The 6939-nt window shown below is 32.5% G+C and overlaps 1 protein-coding gene across 1 annotated transcript in view; it reads left to right on the forward strand.

Moving 5' to 3' along the window:
- LOC127701472 (uncharacterized) overlaps positions 1 to 6939 on the forward strand; it is a 28946-nt gene that overhangs the window by 11284 nt on the left and 10723 nt on the right. Inside the window, exon 2 of the mRNA XM_052205343.1 lies at positions 3122 to 3187. The gene's annotated coding sequence lies outside the window, so the exon portion shown is untranslated. The remainder of the gene's footprint in view (positions 1 to 3121; positions 3188 to 6939) is intronic.

Raw genomic sequence — 6939 nt, forward strand, 5'->3', positions numbered from 1 at the left:
TTATTCCCAATTTGTTTTTATCATTTTTGGAGGATAAAGAAAAACTATAGAGAAAAAATGGTCAACATAACCAGAGATTGTCAATGGACTCCTTATAGCAGTCCCATACATGAAAATGTTTCCATACTTAAAGATGCATGCACATAGACCTAGGTGAGCGAAACCAGCGGCTCTTTTCACAAAAAATCTTAAAGAGTAAAAATAATCGTAAGTCATACACATTTCAGTATAACTTACGATCAATTTAAATCGTAAAATTTTTTGTGAAAAGAGTCACAGCTCTTTAGAGCCTCTAGTTACATTTGACGTCCTTGACCCTGTCCTGAGAAAAATTTAAAATGATGTTTTTTGTACATATATAAGTATAAAGAATGAAAGTTATGAACTCTGTGTCATAATATATAGCCATATGAAAATGATGAATAAAAGGCTAGGATATACATATATACTTCATTAGACAGCAATCCAAAGTGAAAAATAACCCAAAAGACTTTTAGAGGTCAACATTTGTTACATGAATGGAATAGTTCCATTTTTGTCGAGCCTGCGACTTTTGTCGCAGAAAGCTCGACATAGGGATAGTGATCCGGCGGCGGCGGCGGCGTTAGCTCACTTCTTAAAAGCTTTATATTTTAGAAGGTGGAAGACCTGGATGCTTCATACTTTGTATATGGATGCCTCATGTTATGAAGTTTCCGTCAGTCACATGTCCAATGTCCTTGACCTCATTTTCATGGTTCAGTGACTACTTGAAAAAAAAGTTAAGATTTTTTGTAATGTTAAATTCTCTCTTATTATAAGTAATAGGATAACTATATTTGGTATGTGCGTATCTTGCAAGGTCCTCATGCCTGTCAGACAGTTTTCACTTGACCTCGACCTCATTTCATGGATCAGTGAACAAGGTTAAGTTTTGGTGGTCAAGTCCATATCTCAGATACTATAAGCAATAGGTCTAGTATATTCGGTGTATGGAAGGACTGTAAGGTGTACATGTCCAACTGGCAGGTGTCATCTGACCTTGACCTCATTTTCATGGTTCAGTGGTTATAGTTAAGTTTTTGTGTTTTGGTCTGTTTTTCTTATACTGTATGCAATAGGTCTACTATATTTGGTGTATGGAATGATTGTAAGGTGTACATGTCTAGCTGGCAGGTGTCACCTGACCATGACCTCATTTTCATGGTTCAGTGGTTATAGTTTAGTTTTTGTGTTTTGGTCCATTTTTCTTATACTTTATGCAATAGGTCTTCTATATTTGGTGTATGGAATGATTGTAAGGTGTACATGTCCAACTGGCAGGTGTCATCTGACTTTGACCTCATTTTCATGGTTCAGTGGTCAAAGTTAAGTTTTTGAGTTTTGGTCTTTTTTCTTATACTATATGCATTAAGTCAACTATATTTGGTGTATGGAAATATTCTATGATGTACATGTCAGTCTCACAGGTTTTATTTGACCGTGACCTCATTTTCACGGTTCATTGCTCAGTGTTAAGTTTATGTGTTTCAGTCTGTTTTTCTTAAACTATAAGCAATAGGTCAGCTATATTTGTTGTATGGAAGGATTGTAAGCTGTTAATGTCTGCCTGGCATGGTTCATCTGACCTTGACCTCATTTTCACGATTCATTGGTCAATGTTTAGTTTTCATGGTTAAGTCTGTTTCTTAGAAACTATAAGCAATAGGTCAGCTATATTTAGTGTATTGAATGATTGTAAGGTGTACGTGTATTTCTCGTTTGGTTTATATGACCTTGACTTCATTTTCTTGGATCATGTTAAGTTTATGTAATAGTTGTAGTAAAGCTTTCATTTAGGACTATCAACATAACATCAATAATTAGTAAAGAAGGCGAGACATTTCAGCGTGTGCACTCTTGTTAAATCAAGTGCCGGCCCTTTTCAAAACCTAGCTACAACGTTTAAAGTATCAACGAGAGACTCTTTAACCAAGTCACACCTACAACCCTTTCAATACTTGTAAAGGAGTGGCAAACAATTGCTTAGGAATAAAACATTTGCAAAGAAATCATTTGATATAGTAGTTTGCGTATGTGGATGTATGCTGTGTTGTGTCATCAATTTAGATTGGCTAGCTGACAGCATCCAATATATAGTGGTTTGATTTTTCTGTACATTTGCAAGACAAAAGGGTGTGAAGGTTGCCAAAAAGGATCACAGTCCAAATGAGAAAACATTTTTGGCTATAGTGGTAGATAGCCAATAGATAACTCGTACATTTTCACAGTTCAGGGGTACTACTTGTACAAGTAATCTTTATTTACTTGAAGAAGTAAATAAAATATACTTATATAAGTTAATTATAATGTTTGAATAATCTCCCCTTAATTTTCTCAAAAATTTACTTGTATAAGTAAATTTTTTTTACAATCCCACAAAAATTCTCAAGTTTTGAGATGTAAAATCATGCCTTTAACAATTTTTCTCAGGTTAGCTCATAATTTTTGATAAGAGTTCAATGTTTCATCTCATTAATTCAACAAAGAAACTGATTGCGCAAAGATCTTAAGTATTTGCACAAGGCCTTCAAAAATTGCTCCTTGGGGGCTTGTAAATGAGCAGTGTTCTGAAGATAACAGACAAATGAGACTTTCATTGTCCATGAAATTACACTTAAATGATAAGTAAAGACATCTGCAAAGGACAGACAATTAAAAATTCTATAATTAGAGCAAAGAAGTCCTAAGAATGCAAGAAAAGAAGATAGGATGACTTTTTTACTTGTATAAGTAAAAAAAGTCTGAATGTCTAAGGGACATAACTAATTATTTACCTATACAAGTAAATAAAATACACTTGTATAAGTATCCTACAAATTTACTTATATAAGTATATTAATATTTACTTCTTCAAGTAAATAAAAATTACTTGTACAAGTAGTACGCCTGACTAGGAAGAGTGACTGTCAAAACTCATGTTTGATTTTAATACACTGGTTCAACTTTCAAATGTCAACATGAAGTTTTATCATTGCATGCTATTTATAAAATGGAGACAAAAGAAATCTAGAGGTCAACAAAACAGTCTTCAACACTTATCTATTGATCAAGTTAATCATAATGAAAAAGAAATCTAATACATGTGTATTGTATTTTGCAGAATATCACAATTTTTGGAACAGCTTCAAGAATCTGCACCATGAAGTAACACCAAGGTATTTAAATGGTGAGTCAAATGTCCATGTATATCATGTATATTGCATATGAAATAAAGTATACAATGCTATTGTAACAATCTTAAAATTCAAAGAAGTTTGGGGAATTATAAACTAATCACTGTGTCCGTTTATTAGCATGTTTAGACTGGTTTTCTTTCTTTTTACAGAGCAATGTTTAGATTCAATTTATAACTTACCCAGCACAATTGTTGCTTAATCCCCAGGGTATGCTATGACTACGGTAATTCAGAAATTATTGTGTACGTTTATTATTGGGATATTTGCAGAATGGACAAAAATGTGAGATTGATTATTCAAATATTGCGATTTTGGAAAAAGCTGCATACAGATATATGTTTCAGATATATACAATGCATGTTCTTATTATTGCAATACTCACCCAGTCACATTATTCACATAGATAAAAACCTTGCAATAATTTCCGAATTTACAGTATTATCAAGTTTGTATATTACAGTAGACTCCACTCAATTGCACATGATTGCATATCGGCTAAACGAATATATCAGCTATTGTAATATTATTTCTAAACACTAAACCCTTTCCTAAATATTTAATGTAAATTTTATCGTGTAATCTAATATTGGATATAAGAATATATTGGCAAATCAGATAGTATTTATGAAAATTTTGTAAAACCCATGCACAATGGGATATTTTCAATGTTAGATGATTCCCGTCTCCAAAAGTATTGAATGGTTATGATTTCCTTTGCTTTGCTAAGAAGAATTGATATTTTATGACATTTCTGCTGACATCTATTACATCACGTTACTTCAAGATTTTCTCTTTCTTTGTTCTTTTCGTTGATAAATTCTTGCATATATCTACTTATATTGCAGGTCTCTTCAAGGGGTAATTACAATGTAATGTACCAATGTTTTTGTGGAAAAAGGTTAACCACATTATTAAGTGTTCAACAAAGTACAAAGGAGTATGTTCATGAAGGGTCCATATTGGCCCTAAAATTCTGTGCAATTTAATTTTGATAAAAAAAAAATTTTACATTTAATTACAAAATATATGACATGTAGGACAAACACTCCATGACAATTACAATTCATCAAGTTTTGACGCATAAAAACAATTATGACGTCATCTTGACATCATGATTGTGCGCTCTAATAAGGAAAATCGTAATTGGTCCGAGGACACAGTTATCGTCATTAGATTTTCGTTGTCTACAAATGTAGTCCTAGTGTGGACAGTGTATAACTTGCAAATTTTTTTCATACACTTTCCAAATTTATTTCTTTATATTTTATGCATGAAATATTAAGTAAAGGGATGAAATTACATGTTAAAAAAGTTTGGGTGCTGAATCTTTATGTTAAGTAGTGATTTGGTCCAGTTCAAAAAGGTCAAAAATTAGTATGTCTGAAGCTGTCAAACTGAATTTTAGACCCCCTTAACATAGAATTGTCAATTTTTGAGTTAGAGCTGGTAGACTTTTCTATAATTTTGATATTATTTGTCCCAATAGTAGTACACTACACTGTAAAAATCTTTTTGAGATAGAGCAGGTGCGATTTTTTTTTAATTTGAATTTATTGTCTAAAAGAAATGCACTAGGAAATATAAACTGTGTTCTAGGGCCAATTGTGACTTAATTTTTTGCATTGATATTAATACATTGTAGTTTTGCTTCAAATGACATTGTCCACATACAAGGACCACCATAGTTTTTTGTTATGATGTGCATCTGACCTGTATACATTTTTTTCTTGTAACTTTATTTTGGAAATATACCTTAAAAATGCATAAAACTGGCAATTTGACTAAAAACTAGTAAAATATCATACTTTTACTGCTGTCAACATAGTTTTAAAAACAAACAGCAGACAACAAAACTGTCTTGTTTATAAAAATTTGCATATACATGTATAAAGATCGTAAATATGGGTTTTTGTCGAGCCTGCGACTTTTGGTGCAGAAAGTTCGACATAAGGATAGTTATCCAGCAGCAGCTGCGTTAGATAACTTCTTAAATGCGTTATGTTTTCCAAGGTTGAAGACCTGGATGCTTCATACTTTGTACATAGATGCCTTATGTTATGAAGTTTCCGTCTGTCATATGTCCATTGTCCTTGACCTCATTTTCATGGTTCAGTGACTACTTAAAAAAAAAGTTCAGAATTTTGTAATGTTAATTTCTCTCTTATTCTGGGAAATAGGATAGGTGTATTTAATATGTGCGTACCTTGCAAGGTCCTCATGCCCGTCAGACAGTTTTCATCTGACCTCACCTCATTTCATGGATCAGTGAACAAGGTTAAGTTTTTGGTGGTCAAGTCCATATATCAGATACTACAAGCAATAGGTCTTCTATATTTGGTGTATGGAATGATTGTAAAGTGTACATGTCCAACTGGCATGTGTCATGTGACCTTGACCTCATTTTCATAGTTCAGTGGTTAAAGTTAAGTTTTTGTGTTTTGGTCTTTTTTTCTAATACTATATGCTATAGGTCAACTATATTTGGTGTATGGAAATATTTTACAATATACATTTCAGTCTGGCAGGTTTGATTTGACCTTGACCTCATTTTCACGGTTCATTGCTCAGTGTTTAGTTTTTGTGTTTTTGTCTGTTTTTCTTAAACTATAACCAAAAGGTGAACTATAGTTGTTGTATGGAATCATTGTAAGGTGTATATGTCTATCTGGCAGGTATCATCTGACCTTGACCTCATTTTTATGGTTCATTGTTCAATGTTAAGTTTTCATGGTTAAGTTTGTTTCTTAGATACTATAAGCAATAGGTCAACTATATTTAATGCATAGGTTGATTGTAAGGTGTACATGTCTGTCTGGCATGGTTCATCTGACCTTGACCTTATTTTCATGGTTCATTGGTCAATGTTTAGTTTTTTTGTTTAAGTCTTTTTCTTAGAAACTATAAGCAATAGGTCAACTTTATTTGGTGTATTGAATGATCATGATGATTGTAAGGTGTATATGTATTTCCGGTTTAGTTTATCTGACCTTGACCTCATTGTCTTGCATCATGTTAAGTTTATGTGATACTTTTAGTAAAGATTTATATTTAGGACTATCAAAATAAAATCAATGAACAGTAAAGAAGGTGAGACATTTCAGCATGTGCACTCTTGTTACATATGATATTACAAAGAGAGATTTTTAGGGCAACTTTAACATGTTAAAGACCCTCTTGGCTATACTCCCTTTCTATAGGTATATTGTCTTTTGAACTTGTATGAACTATATAAAAAGAATAGGATGTGGTATGATTGCCAATGAGATATTAAACTATTCAGCAGATACCAAATGATGTAGATGTGTGCATCTAAAGGTCACTGTAAGGCCTTCAACAATGAGCAAAACCCATATCAAATATTAAACTATAAAAAGCCCAGACATAAAAAATGTCAAACAAGAATGATGTACAAAATAATAAACAAAAAACTAATATGATAGACAACATCATATCATCAACAACCACTGAATTACAGGCTCCTGACTTGTGACAGGCACATACAAAATGTGGTTGAGTTAAAAAAGTTTTTGAGTGCCCAACTGTCCCCCTTACCTGGGACAGTGGTGTAACAACATAACATAAGAACTAACTGTAAAATCAGTTGAAAAGGGATTAACTCATCGGATCAATACAAAGCACAAGGTAACAATCTAAGAATATTCACAGTTACTGAAAGCTTGTTCAAAACTAATTACAACAAATAATTATTATACCCCTGCTTTAAAATAGTGGGGGTATACTG

Source organism: Mytilus californianus, unplaced genomic scaffold (genome assembly GCF_021869535.1).
Source record: "Mytilus californianus isolate M0D057914Y unplaced genomic scaffold, xbMytCali1.0.p SCAF_5, whole genome shotgun sequence".
Lineage (NCBI taxonomy): Eukaryota > Metazoa > Mollusca > Bivalvia > Mytilida > Mytilidae > Mytilus > Mytilus californianus.